Raw genomic sequence first — 15,366 nt, 5'->3', positions numbered from 1 at the left:
GTAATTGATGTTGTTTTCCCAATTAGAGGGTTATAAAAATTACATCTTAGCAGGTTTTAAAAGCCACTCAAATTATGCCATATAACAGCTTCTTGAAATCATTACAATCAAGAGCAGGAATTACTGACAAAAAAAAAGGCAAACAGCGAGTATTAAACATTCACTGAAAAGAGACTGGGAATTTTGGGTGGAATATTAATCTAATTATATGGTAAATTAATCTTAATTGTGGCTTTTGAAACAGTTTTGAAGCTGCTGGAAAGCAGTCTTTAATTTGTCTCAGAAAAGTAAAATCCTCATCATCAAGTATGAGCTTTTAGTGTAATTATCAAGTAAAAGAGTTTCATTGCAAAACAGACTGGTAAATATACACAACAGCAAGATGACTTTTAACTATTTTATTAACCGTTTTGTCATCACTGTCATTACATATGTTTCACTGTATAGCTGAACAATGTTTCTGTCATTCATTCAACAGTTCCACAGGATGTTTCAAGTTGTTGTTTTTTTTGCTGTCTTGGGAAAAGAATGTCCCTGCAAGAAGGACTGAAGTCAAGGTCAGACTTGAACTTGATTATGAGCATAATGATAATCAATGAGACTGCAGGAGAGGAACGCTGTAAGGGATGTTGTACACGTGAAAGAAAATCAGGACAAGACTTATTCTCACTGGGCTGGGCTGGTGTGCAAATTAAATCTAATGTGATGTTTGAAATGTGTATAAGGATTTGTGTGTCTTGTGTGCACAAGTTTTATTTAAAAAAATGTTTTTAGTGGAAATGCATCCTTCATTCTGCTGCCCAGACTCTTGTGACTAACCGTTCAGCTCCATGCTTTGGCTGGCTTTTGCCTCCAAACATATTAGTGAAGATGATGATGAATGACAGGGACTTTTACATCTCGCCCCAATTAGCGAGCCACCCCTGCTACCCCTCAACAGTTGCTATCGGAGAAGCTTTGACACATGCCCATCAGTCACCCACCTCTCCTTTCCCCTTCTCTCTACCAGTGTCAACCCTCCCCCCTTTGCCTCCAGACAAACAGGCCTGTTGCCACCAGTGTCAGCCTGCCGCATCATCCTCCGTGTCTGTGCTTTTTTCATTTTTATTGTGCACTGATGCTCATCACTGAAAAATGAAGAGAGTTTAAAACTCAGATCACTCCAGAGTCTGATTATCAGCTTTCATTAATAGAAAATAGCTTTTTCAGCAGGTTGTTAATCTAATTGAATTTTCCCCTTCAAATTATTGACTAAGATCTTAATAGGACTCATCTTTAAGATATTTAATTTGTGTTGTTTCCTGTGATCCCAAATCTATACCTGTAACAAACTGAATAAAACCACGGAAAATGCATGAAATATTTCAGCCGACAATACTGGCCATTAGCAGCTTCATCCACAATATTCAAAAATTAGCCCCCAATGATGTCAGTTTGTTCTGTGCAGCTGTGACATGAATCACTGTTGACCACAGAGTGATGCAATCAGTTGAAGGATTATTGAGTGGGCAAGATCCATAGATGAGCAGATGCCTTGAAGAAATACTGCATCGTGCTGAAAGTTGCCAGATCCCAACCTGCTGCCTTAATTCCGCTGATAATACATTCATTCATGTGCAATGCTCCTCTCCTCGTTTCAAAAGTTGGAATAATTACTTGGTTGCAAGCTCGCACCCTCAGTTGGCATTAGCCCTTGCATTTACACCCAGTCAGAGGCATGGGTGTCAGACTCTCACCATGTGGTGCCTCACGCGAGTCAAGATAAAACCTGCTGTGAAGTGATGAGCAGTCAAAGCTCTGCATGGCTCAAGACTTATTAACATTCCTCTCCAGTTGAAGCTGGAAAAATAACAAGTATCAAATGTGACTTTTAAATATTGTAACTGTGATACTATTATTTAAGGAATGGCAGCATGTTGTAAATGGGAACAGCAGCTTGGCATAATGTGTATTGATACTCTCATAACCATGCTTAACTAAGTGGGTTTTGAAAAACCACTAGCTATCTATCTCTCTTTCAGTTTCTTTTTCAGTCCTCACACTAATGTAACTGTGATTGTACAACAGAACAGCTCCAAGCACAGCTGGTTTCACTTCTCATCTGGACTGACACATTGACAAGCATGGCTATACATCTTGAGTTGTGCTTTATCTCATTTTTGCATATAGCACACATTTTCAGTACTTTTATGTTGCAATTTTCTTCTGTTGAACCAACAATATGGTGTGTCAGAAAATGAAAAGCCATCTTCCAACTGGCTCCAATGGAAAGTGCTGATTATGTTACCACTGACTTGAGATGCCTTTAAATTATTTTTAGTCAATCACAGAAAGATAACATTTTAATGTTGGTCCCTTTTCCTATTACTTCCAAAAATACTGACGCAATGTTCTGCATGTGTTTTAAATTCTTGTCCTTTAAAAAGACCTTTCCAGAGTGAAGGAAGCCCAAAGCTCCAAACATCCTCAGAACAATAACATAAATATATGCTCCTACAATCCTAAGACAATGACTTTCTCTCAGAACCAACTAAAATGCTTGTTTTTTGAAAGAACTGTATACAAAGGAAAACTCCCACACACTCATTGATCATGGACATTATTGATTCTCTCAGCCCTCTATTCTGCATTGTTTCTATTTCTTACTTTTTCCAACGTTGCTCATGAATTACTCTGTCTGAAACTGTTTTGTCGCCATACTAATCATACCTTCCTTCCTTGCCAAGGAACCATTAATCTGACTAAATGTTTTATGTGTACCGTACCAGCACACACTACACACATGCCGAAGAACGATGCGGACATTTCTGTCCACATGTGCTCATTAATTCTTTCTGTACAGGAATAAAATGATTGTCTGTGCCATCTTATCAGCAGTTGTCTGTGGGATAACATTTTCTCTTCCCTATCCTGAACACGGAAAACTCCCATCTATCCTTGTGGACACATTTACCCAATGTGACAATGGCTACAGATTGGCCTGGAGTGGGAGCAGAGGCAATCCGTTAAAGTCAGCTCATGCGTCACCCGCCCTGCAGAAGAACTCCATTCTGGGAGGGAGCCTTTCCCTGGCTTTCCTGCTTCCTGTGATTGACGGACTGACATCAAGGAGGTGATAGTGAGTCTCATTGGGCTCAGTCGGGACAATCCAGGTGGGTAGCAAGTTGTAATTACAGCTGAGGGGAGGCTCACTGGGAGTCTGGAGCCCTGCAGAGATTTGATGTCATGAGAGCAATAGATTCTAGGTGCCTGCAACGAATAGTCTCTTCAGTTGTCAGGGAATAAAGAGATGAACAGATTTGGGGCAAATAAGCCTTAGTGGAAAAAACTCAAGACTTTGACTTCACTTTCTAACTTTCACATAAGCTATTCAACATTAATAACACTTAAGCAAAGTCTAATTTACTCCTGACACTATGCAAATAATCTCAGCAACCCATAATGCAGAATATTAATATTTCAAATCCTATTGTGTTAATAACAATTTGATTCAGGATCTGTATATCAAAGTGATGTTTGTAGAGCAAGGAAGGGCTGACAACTGGGAAAAAAATATAAATTCAGGTCATACCCTGAGAAAATATTTCTTCCAGCCCTGCAGTGAGTCATTCACAATATCTGCAGGACCTAATTAGACACCTCAGACAATAAATGGCCAACCTGACCCACAGAGGAAGATTAACAGCAGGGTCCCCACAGCCTCTGGTGGTATCTGTTGCAGCAGCCATTTCAACATCTCCCTCCCTCTCTTTGTTTTCCACCATCTTCTCATTGCACTCTACAGCGTCCACACATCTTCTTCTCTGTCATTCTGCCACTCCCTTCTTCTCACTCGCTCTATAAATATTTGTCTCTGAGTCTGCCTTTTGCCTTGCTTGTATTCACTTCTCAAGAGTCTTCCATCCCCTGTGGATGTGAACACCCACTCAAGGTTGGGAGCGCTGCAGCTGCAGGAGCCAACAGACCAGTGTTTCTGCTGTCACACAGGGTGAAATAATGGCATTTGGATTCCCAAAATACAAATACAAATTTACTTCTTACAAGAAAACAAAATTGAGTGTCATGAAAGTTCTTTAATAAAATGGGACTTCATCTCATTCAAAAGTATTTCAGTGATACACAATTACAGTATAGTTTTTACACCCTACTTAGACGAGTGAAAATCTTGCAGTATTTGTATGGAAGCAGAGACTGGAAGACATTGAATTCATTAGGCCTCAGTGTTTTCTCATTTCTCTTGGCTGATGGACGGAGTTCTTTACGGAGCTAGACATGTAAGCCAACATAGACAATGCTACTACATAGTATTATTACTACTACTACAAAAACCACTACTACTGCTACCACTACTACTGTTACTACTACTGCTAGTTGTAGTAGTAGTAGTAGTAGTAGTAATGGTAGTAGTGGTAGTAATAGTCCTAATATTAAGATAAGATAAGATGATAATCCTTTATTGTCCCACAGTGGGGAAATTTGTGCGACCGTGGCAGGGGGGGGGGGTGTCATACATAAATACTTAATATACATATTAACATATGCAACATATGAAATATACATATTCACAATATGGTAAATATATTAACATACAGTATATCATATTATTAAAAAATTACCGTTTATATATTTACACCGCAAAACTATACAATACAAACTAAAGAACTGCAGATTACATTGGTCATCCAGATTTCGACTGTTGTGAGCTTTGAGTTCTTTGAGTGGTCTGCTGGAAGGACTGCTGGTTATACTGTCTGACGGCCGTGGGCAGGAAGGACCTGCGATAGCGTTCCTTCACACATCTTGGGTGAAGCAACCTATCGCTGAAGGTGCTCTCCAGTGATCTTATTGTGCGCTGCAGAGGGTGGGAGTGGTTCTTCATCATCAATGACAGCTTGTAAAGGTTTCCAAAGGGACCAGGTGCAAGAGTCAAGGTGTCAATTAATCAAAAGCCTTTAATCAGTTCGTAGTCCAAAATCCAAGCGGGGGTCAAAACCAGAAAATCAGGGAAAAGACGGTACAAAAGAGGCAGGCAAAATCGTAATCCAACAGACAGGCAAAAGGTCATACATGGAGCATCAAAAGACAAAAATCGTGGTCAACAGGCAAAGGTCAGAATCCGGAAAAAACGCAGACAAGACAAAACTTGTGGTCATACGGAAGCGGTCTAGGATCAACAATAACGATCAGGCATACAAGAATCTCTGCTCAAAAGGAAACTGTGTTACACTGCGACAGACCTGAACTGAAGTGAAGTGTCTTAAATAGACAGACCAGGGTGCTGTGTAGTTGCAGGTGGAACTAATGATCATCTAATTGACTAGGGGAAGAACTAAACACGGATTGGTTAAACGAAACAATCAGGGGAAACAAACCAGGTGCAGTGAATCATGAATGCAGTGGTAACAGAAAACCAGAAAAGTACAATAAACCAATAAACAAAAGACAAAGTCAGGAAAAAATGAATATGACAAAACAGAACACGGTAGAGGTGGATCATCACACAGCTTGGCTGTCATCCTCCTCTCCACCACCACCTCCACTGAGTCCGGGGAGTATCCTAGGACAGAGCCCTCCCTCGTAATCAGCCTGTCCAGTCTCTTCTTGTCGGCCACAGTGATGCTGCTACCCCAGCAGACCACCCCATGAAAAATAGCTGAGGCTACTACTGTGTCATAGAAAGTCCTTAGGAGTGGCCCCCGCACTCCAAAAGACCTCAGCCTCCTGAGCAGATAGTCTGCTCTGACTCTTTTTGTTTATTGTTCAGGTGAACACCCAGATACTTGTACGAGGACACCACCTCGATATCCATACCCTGGATATTCACTGGGGTAACTGGGCAGAGTGCTCACCTGCGGAAATCCACCACCAGTTCCTTGGTTTTACCCACATTGATCTGGAGGTGGTTCCGCTGGCACCAGTCCTCAAAGTCCTGGGTCAGTTCTCTGTCGTCCCCATCAGTGATGAGGCCGACGATTGCAGAGTCGTCAGAGAACTTCTGCAGGTGACAAGTGGGGGAGTTGTAGGAAAAGTATGCAGTGTAGAGGGTGAACAGGAACAGAGCCAAAACCGTTCCCTGTGGTGCCCCTGTGCTGCAGACAACAGTGTTTGACACACAGTCCCGGGTCCTCACGAACTGCAGGCGATTGGTCAAGTAGTCCAATATCCAGTCCGTGAGGTGGTGGTCCAGCCCAGTGATCTCCAGTTTGTCCATCAGCAGTGCCAGTTGTATTGTATTGAAAGCACTGGAGAAATCAAAAAACATGACCCTCAAAGTGCTCCCCGGCTTCTCCAGGTGAGACAGAGCTCAATGTAGAAGGAAAATGACGGCGTCATCCACCCCGATGGCAGGCTGGTAAGCGAATTGAAGTAGATCCAGTGATGGGCTCACCAGGGGGCGGAGATGACAGAGGACCAGACGCTCCAGGGTCTTCATAAGGTGGGATGTTAGCACCACTGGCCTGTAGCTGTTTAGGTCCTTGAGATGCAGGGTCTTGGGCACGGGAACCAAGCAGGACTTTTTCCACAGCTGTGGAACCCTTCCTAGCTTCAGGCACATGTTGAACATGTTTAATTTAATTTAATTTAATATACTGTTTTGATCCCCAAAGGGAAATTAAGAATGCACACTCTAGCTAATGATTCAAACGCATGCATATATATATTAGTGTGTACAGGCCCCTGTAGCACACACACACATACACAAGGGGGCCTGTAGGCATGCAAGGGAGGTAGAGTGGCAGGCAGCTCCATCATGGTGCGCCTTAAATGAGCAATTTGTAAAGGGGACGGCACCTTGCTCAAGGGCGCCTCGGCAGTGCTCCAGAGGTGAGCTGACACCTCCCACTGTCAGCTCACCTCCGGATATTTTTTGGGCGGGAGCGGGAATCGAACCGCTGATCTTGAAATCATAGGACGACCCGCTCTACCGCCTGCTTTACCACTGAGCCACTGCCGCCCTGTGTCCAACAATCCTACACAGTTGGTCTGCGCAACATTTCAGGAGCCTGGAGCTGATACCGTCTGGATACCGTCTGGACCTTCCAGTAGCCTTCCTCGTCTTGATCCTCCGGAGCTGGTTTCTCACCTAGGATTCAGTGAGGTAAGGGTGGGGCAGGGGGACTGTGTGCTGGGGGGTGTGGGTGAGGGGGGTGGGTTGAAGAGGTGAACCGTAGGGGGTGGCTGTAACATGACCTGAGGAGTGGGGGGTGGCCGTGAGTTGATTGTTGTAGAAGGGGAGGGGGAGGGGATTTGGTGGTGCTGGAGAGGGGCAGGGGGAGGAGGGGGGGTGCTGCAGCATGAAGCGCTGGGCTGGGGGAGGGGTGAATGCCTGAACTGTTGAAGAATTCGTTCCGGTTACCTGCCCACTTCTGGTCCCCAGTGACCTGGCGGTCAGGTCCTTTATGGCCTGAGATGGTCTTCAGGCCTCTCCACACCTCGCTGACGTTGTTCTGCTGCAGCTGGTCCTCCATCTTCCTCCTGTACATGTTCTTCCCCTCTCTGATTTTCCTTTCTGATTTAGTAATAGTCCTAATATTAATACTACTAATACAGTTATTAATACTACATTGACATTTACCTGTTAGTGTCAATGTTACTACTAGTAGTAGTAGTAACAGTAGTACTATTAATACTCCTACTACTACCGTTACTAAATGTAGCCGCAAGAGGACACAAGCCAGTGTCTTATTGTGTGGGTTCCAAGCCCGGATAAATACAGAGGGTTGTGTCAGAAAGGACATCCAAAGTAAAACTTTTGCCAAATCAAACATAACAATCCAATCTATGACTTCCATACTGGATCGGTCAGGCCCGGGTTAACAACATCCGCCATCGGTGCTGTTCACCTACAGAGTGCCGTTGCAAATTGGACTACTGTTGGTCAAAGACGGAGAGGAAGAAAGCATGTTCATAGGAAGAGAGAGAAAAGGAACGTCAAGAGTATAGGACTGAGAGTAGGGACGTTGAATGTTGGAACTATGACAGGAATAGGTAGAGAGTTGGTTGACATGATGCAGAGGAGGAAGGTTGACCTACTGTGTGTCCAGGAGATCAGGTGAAAAGGTAGCAAGGTTAGAAGTTTAGGAACATGGTTCAAGTTGTTTTACCATGGTGTAGATAGGAAGAGAAATAGAGTAGGAGTTACCTTGAAGGAAGAGTTTGTTAGGAATTTCCTGGAGGTAAACAGTGTCAGATAGACTGATGAGTCTGAAGCTAGAAAATGAAGGTGTGGTGTTCAATGTTGTTAGTGGGTATGCTCCACATGTAGGATGTGAGCTGGAGGAGGAGAAATTCTGGTTGGACTTTGATGAAGTGATGCAGAGCATACCTAGAAGTTGTCATTGGTGCAGACTTCAATGGACATGTTGGTGCAGGAATCAGAGGTGATGTGGAGGTGATGGGCAGGTTTGATATCCAGGAGGAATGCAGAAGGACAGATGGTGGTTGACTTTGCAAAAAGGATGGAAATGGCTATAGTAAATAATTTCTTCCAGAAAATGCAGGAATATAGGGTGACCTATAAGATTGGAGTAGGAGCACACAGATAGATGTCATCTTGTGTGTAATCTGACAGAGATCAGTGACTGCAAAGTAGTGGTAGGCGAGAGTGTAGCCAAACAGCATAGGATGGTGGTGTGTAGGATGACTCTTGTGGTGAGGAAGATGAAGAGGGAAAAGGCAGAGCAGTGGACGAAATGGTGGAAGCTGAAAAAGGAAGAGTGTTGCATGACTTTTAGGGAGGAGTTAAGACATGACTGGACAACTGTAGCTAATGTGATCAGGGAGACAGGTAGGAGAATACTTGGTGTGTCATCTGGAAGGAAAGTAGATAAGGAGACTTGGTGGTGGAATGAGGAGGTACGGGAGTGTATCCAGAGAAAGAGGTTGGCTAAGAAGAAATGGGACACTGAGAGGACTGAGAAGAGTGGACAGGAGTACAGGGAGATGCAGCGTAAGGTGAAAGCAGAGGTAACAAAGGCCAAACAAGGGGCTTATGATGACTTGTATGCTAGATTGGACAGTAAGGAGGGAGAGACTGATCTATACAGGTTGGCAAGACAGAGAGACAGATGAGAAGGACGTGCAGCAGGTTAGGATGATTAAGGATAGGGATGGAAGTCTATTGACAGGTGCCAGTAGTGTGATGGAAGATGGAAAGAGTACTTTGAAGAGTTGATGAACATGGAAAATGAGAGAGAACAAAGACTAGAAGAGGTGACTGTTGTGAACCAGGAAGTAGCAAAGATTAGTGAGGATGAAGTGAGGAGGGCATTGAAGAGGATGAAGAGTGGAAAGGTACACAGTCCTAATGATATACCTGTAGAGGTATGGAAGTGTCTAAGAGAGGTGACAGTAAAGTTTCTGACTGGGTTGTTCAACAGGATCTTAGGTAGTGAGAAGATGCTTGAGGAATGAAGGAGAAGTGTGCAGGTGCCCATTTTTAAGAACAAGGGAGATGTGCATAGGTGCAGCAACTACAGAGGAATAAAGCTGATGAGCCATACAATGAAGTTATGGGAAAGAGTAGTTGAAACAAAACTAAGGGCAGAAGTGAGCCTTTGTGAGCAGCAGTATGGTTTCATGCAAAAAAAGTACTACAGATGCAGTATTTGCTTTGAGGATGTTGACAGAGAATTACAGAGAAGGCCAGAGGGAGCTGCATTGTGTTCTTGTAGATGTAGAGAAAGCTTATGACCGTGTGCCCAGAGAGGAACTGTGGTATTGTATGAGGAAGTCTGGAGTGGCAGGGAAGTATGTTAGAGCGGTGCAGGACATGCATGAGGACTGTAAGACAGTGGTGAGGTGTCCTGTAGGTGTGACAAAGGAGTTCAAGGTGGAGGTGGGACTGCATCAGGGATCAGCTCTGAGCCCCTTCTGATTCGCTATGGTGATGGACAGGCTGGCAGACGAGGTTAGACAGGAATCTCCATCCTGCATGTACATGCTTCTTCAGCTCTTTTCCACATTCCCTTTGTTTATTGGTGTTTAGTGTTTTTGAGTGTTTAGTGTTTTTGAAGTTTCATCTAACGAAAAATTGTAAATGTTCTAAATGTGATTGAAGTTTTTTTTGCAAAAAATCTTCTTCCAAAGCACTTTAGTGCTTCATCTAATGTAAAATTGCAAAATGTTTGAATGTGATTAAAGTGTTTTTGCAAAAAAAAAAAATCTTTTCCACATTCTCCATTGCTCTGGACTGTTGACCCTAAGTACTTAAAATCCTCCACCTTCTTGATCTCTTCTCCCTGAAACTTCACTCTTCCACTTGGGTCCCTCTCATTCACACACGTCTTCTGTCTTACTGCGGCTAACCTTCATTTCTCTCCTTTCCAGGACAAACCTCCACCTCTTTAGCTTCTCCTCCACCTGTTCCCTTCTCTCACTGCAGATCACAATGTCATCTGCAAACATCATAGTCCATGGAGATTCCTGTATAACCTTGTCTGTCAGCCTGCCCATCACCATAGCGAACAAGAAGGGGCTCAGAACTGATCCCTGATGCAGTCCCACCTCCACCTTGAACTCCTCTGTCAACTGTCTACTACTACTACTACTACTACTGCTACTACTACTACTACTACTACTACTACTACTACTACTACTACTACTAATAATAATAATAATAATAATAATAATAATAATAATAATAATAGTAATAATAATAGTAATAATAATATAATAATATGCTACTACACATAACAAAAATTTCTGCAAAAAGGCTTGAATACAAAATGTAAATGTTAGTTAAGAGAAAACTAAATATTCCTTTATTAGCATTTTCCTTAATGGTGTCTGATGTGCCTGTTAAAATTAGGTCAGCCAAGCCTGACGAAGAAATTAAATGATTTAATGGCACCCCGGGGGAAGTTTAAATATAGCTCTGCATTACAACTGTCCTCCAACAGAAGCACGGCAGTTCATCCATAAACACTTACATCCTTGATGGGTCTCACTACAAGCTGAAGTGTCACAGCGAGGAAATACTACATGTCAGTAAAGACCTGTCCATCTGCTTATGCAAATGTTTCTGCCTCTGCATCAGTAGAGAGGAGGCCGTGTGGCTGCAGGCTCATGTGTGCCCCTCGACCATTACTAAGTGGACAAAAACAATATTTCTTTATGAATATAACTTAAAACCTATTATTTAAATGAGCAATGTAGTGTTTTATACGGTAAGTGTGTGTACCTTTGTTTACAATTGAATAAAACTGCAAAGAAGTCATAATTCACAAGTTATATAAAAGGAAAATTAAATGATTATTCAAGCCAGCAAATTTGAGAGTAGGTTTGGATTGTTATTGGACATCTATTTAAGCAAAGGCTATTATATATGACAGATGAAAGTAGTGCACATGAGACATCTGACCAGGTACTAAGGGCAACATATTACCCACATAAACAGTATCCCTCTAGAGGAGGCTTCAAAATAATTTTTCCAATCACATCTTAAAAAGGAAAGGCGGCAGGGTGAAAAACACAAGGATCAATCTCATTAAGAAATTAAATCATCAATCAATATCAAAACGCAAGCAAGTTAAAAACCTGAAACAAGTTTGCTGAAGCAAAAAAATTGAGGATTTCCTCGAGGATGTGAGTTTAACTTGCGATCATCCTTCAAGACTGATCAACTTTTGTTAAACTCACAACTATGAGCTAAAGTATTACCAAAAGGTCAGTGCCAGAAGCAGCAAAGAATTTAATAAAATGGAAAAAAAAACTATATTCAAAATGAATAGTGCAATCCATGCTGGCACTGTTAATGAACCATAGATGATAGATGTGGGTTATATTTGGCCCCACTAGTAGAAAGCAATCCAGTAATGAAGGCAGGGAGGCACTAAGTGAGAGGAGCTGAGAGCTGCGGACACTTTTAATTTACTGACTGCAGTATGCCCGTCGTCATTCAAACATTGGTTCAGTAACAGCTGGATGTAGGTCGATTCATCCAGAATCACCATGTGTCCCCTCTGCTTTGCTTAAACTGCTGCACCCATGATCTCCCAGCTCTCTAATGTCAGATGGGGTTGACTCTGATGCAAATATCAACCTGTGTCTCCTACTCCCTGCCTGGCAAGTTTCTTGAGTTATTACAAACCCTCATCAGCCACTGCAAAATGAGGTGAGGACAGCTAGTAAAGCAAGTGAAGCTTGTTATTCCAGTGTTTTTAGACAAAACATCAAACAGCACTGAAACAAGGCTAATTCTACCAGCCTTACCGTTCAAATGAAGGCACCAAAACAAAAGCATGAATTATGACTGTTGCAACCTTGGAGAGTAGGAAATGACATCTGTCAAATGATGAATGGTTGTGAAAGAAAGATTATCATACCTATTGCGTTAGTTGATACATGTAAAAAAAAAAAGACACAGTGAGGAAAGACTTCAGACTGTCCCCTCCCTGTCTGAACCCTTACCACCATAAAGCAATGAGAGTGTCGAGCTGATATTCATTCAGACACTTCCTGATCTTGTATCATAATGTTTAGGCATGTACTTGCATTCCAAACACTTCCCTTCTCTCACCTCACCCATCCCATGCTCTACTGCTTGTGCCCGCCCACTGAAACACAAACTGTCCAAAACACTAACAGGTCAATGTCAATGTATACACAGCATAATAAAATCCTCATTACACTTAAGGTCACAATATGCAATACTGTGCATATTCTGAGTTACTGCGCACTGTAAGACCGACATGTTGACGCTGACCTTTGCTAACAAAACAATCTCTTTGTCTTTGACTGGAAGAGAAAATGTGAACGATGCAAAGTAGCACCAGATTGTCGACATCCTGTAAACAGAAGCCAGTTTACAAGGCTGTTTTGATTTGACCTATGTCAGGAATAGCATGACGCATTGGTAAATTATCAACTAGAAAGAGTACCTGCTGACTAATTGTAGCACCGGCTGCTGCTCAGAAACAGCTCTAAAACAACCCCACAGTGGATGTGTGGAGTGGAGTGTGTATCATTAGACTGAACTGGACTGTCACACAATACTACAAGCTGTAAACTGAAATTTAATTCCACAGAAGCATGCAATCAAAGAAATCATCATACTACCCTCTGCACAGATGAAGGACCATAGGACTGAACCCTCAGACCTGTGACTGCATGTTGTCCATTCATTAAATTGCTCAAATGGCAGCAATCTTACGTCCAATGATGTGCATGTAGTCTTTATTTAAGACATTTAAACTATGTAATCAATGCAGACAACCTATAATAATGCTGTGAGCATCTAACCCGGAACACTGCTGCTCATGCGTTTAAGTGTGCAGCACTACAACTAAAGCCATCTGGAAACAAACCCATGAGGTTTCCTGCACTAACAGACCATTAGCTACCTGCTAAACAAACAACAGTGTGAATCCTTATTCAAGTAAAGTACAACTTTTCATCTTATGGTGTTCTAAATGTTGTCTGTGAAAATAGAGAAGTGGCATTTGATATATGTGCTTCATGTAAATTGTAAAATGTAAAAAATTTATTAATTTATTAACCTTTATTTATCCACGTGAGTCCCATTGAGATTACAGATCTCTTTTGCTTCCTTTCTTCCTCCATGCCGCCATACAGTCATCCACGCAGCTGTAATTGTGCCTTGACTTTAGCAATGGGAAACATAACTTTAACCATATTGACACTGTCTCTATCTGGTCTATCTGCCACTCTCTCTCTGTCTCTCTTTCTTTTTCCCTGTTCTTATCTTCCTTTGATTTCTTTTCCACCCAACCGGTCAGGGCGGATGGCCGCCCAAAAGAGTCTGGGTCCTGCCCGGAGTTTCTTCCTCATCGAGGGAGTTTTTCCTCGCCACTGTCGCTTATGCTTGCTCTGGAGGGTTCAGTTGGGTTTCTCTGTCTGTTAAAGCGCTTTGAAATGTCTTTTGCTATGATTAAGCGCTATATAAATAAAACTTGATTGATTGATTGATTGATTGATTGATTGATTGATTGATTGATTGATTGATTGATTGATTGATTGATTGATTGATTGATACAAACATACAGTGGTCTTGCAGGCAGGTGGCTCCTATATGGTAAGGTTTACAGTCAGAAACAGAAATCATTGTAAAGTATTGATCTGTTGGGTAAAAATGGTTCATGTTACAATTACTTTCATTCTGAAGTGTATATTAAAGAAAACAATGGGCATTTTGAAAATATGTCCATCACACTACAATAAAGAACATCAACGTAAAAATCAGGGCTTTGAAACGGTTCATGGAACAAAAACGAAAACCAGTAACTAAACTTTTTTCTATGTTTGGGAACATGATCGGTTATTCAAAATAATAGTAACCGGTTAATACCTTTTTTTTTGTTCTTGAAAAAAATATCTGACCTCATGTTTCTCAACCTGTCACTCACTCAATGTTCAATGCACTCACTCAAAGTGATGAGAGTGGAGAGAAGTTGAGACATATCACCAGCAGTCTAGGAAAAGGAGGCTCCTAGTCTCTCATAACAGGTAAACACTGCAGTCTGTCAATCTTAAAACTAGAACCAAGGCTGACTGCAAAATCCCACGACAACCCTGAATTGAAAATTTTACCCTGACCTATTTTTTTTCATAGGTCAGGGTAAATCAAAGCATTGGTAGATCAAAGCACTAGCTTTGATCTATGGTCTTACTCACACTGGCCATCTCCCTCACCTTTCTATCTTATCCAGTTCCTGAGTGTACAAAAGTTTAAATTTGACCTTGACCTAGTTTTCTCAAAGTCAAGGTCATCATCTCATTTTCATCCCTTTTGCCGCCCGAGTAATGTGCTTTTCTCCCCCATCCTTCTATCTGCAGCGGTTGCGAAGAAATGTGGTGGACTAACGGACCGATCGACCAACGGACGAACGGACGGACAGACGGACGAACACACAGACACTGACTATTACAATACATCCCGTTTGCGAGATGTAAAAATGTTTGACGTAGACATTAACTCATTGGCTGCAGCCATTTTCAAAGCAGAGTTTGCTGGACTCTGCTCTGAAACGTTGAAGCTTTGAAACTTTCAAAATTTGAAGCTTTGAAACTTTGAAAATTTGTTGCATCATAAAGCTGCCACAACTTCTTTGTCGTCCCCTGATTCTCCATCCTCAGTTCTGTAAGTGGATCAGTACTGCTGTCCTGTTTACTGTAGCGACATATCTACACTATGCCAAATAACTGCCTCAATTGCCAGTTTAAAATTCCTGAAGCTACCTACCTGTTTATATTTACAAGGAATGTTATTAACCGTTTTGGGAACTATATTTTTTTGTTCTAACCGGTTCAGGTATGTCAATGCATGGGTGGAACGTAAAGCTGGAAACATTATAATACTGTTTCTGTTTGGAATGAACTGATGGGCAAAAAATTCTGTTTCAAAGC

This window comes from Antennarius striatus, chromosome 11 (genome assembly GCF_040054535.1).
Source record: "Antennarius striatus isolate MH-2024 chromosome 11, ASM4005453v1, whole genome shotgun sequence".
In the NCBI taxonomy this organism is placed as follows: Eukaryota; Metazoa; Chordata; class Actinopteri; order Lophiiformes; family Antennariidae; genus Antennarius; species Antennarius striatus.
This window is presented reverse-complemented; position numbering follows the sequence as displayed.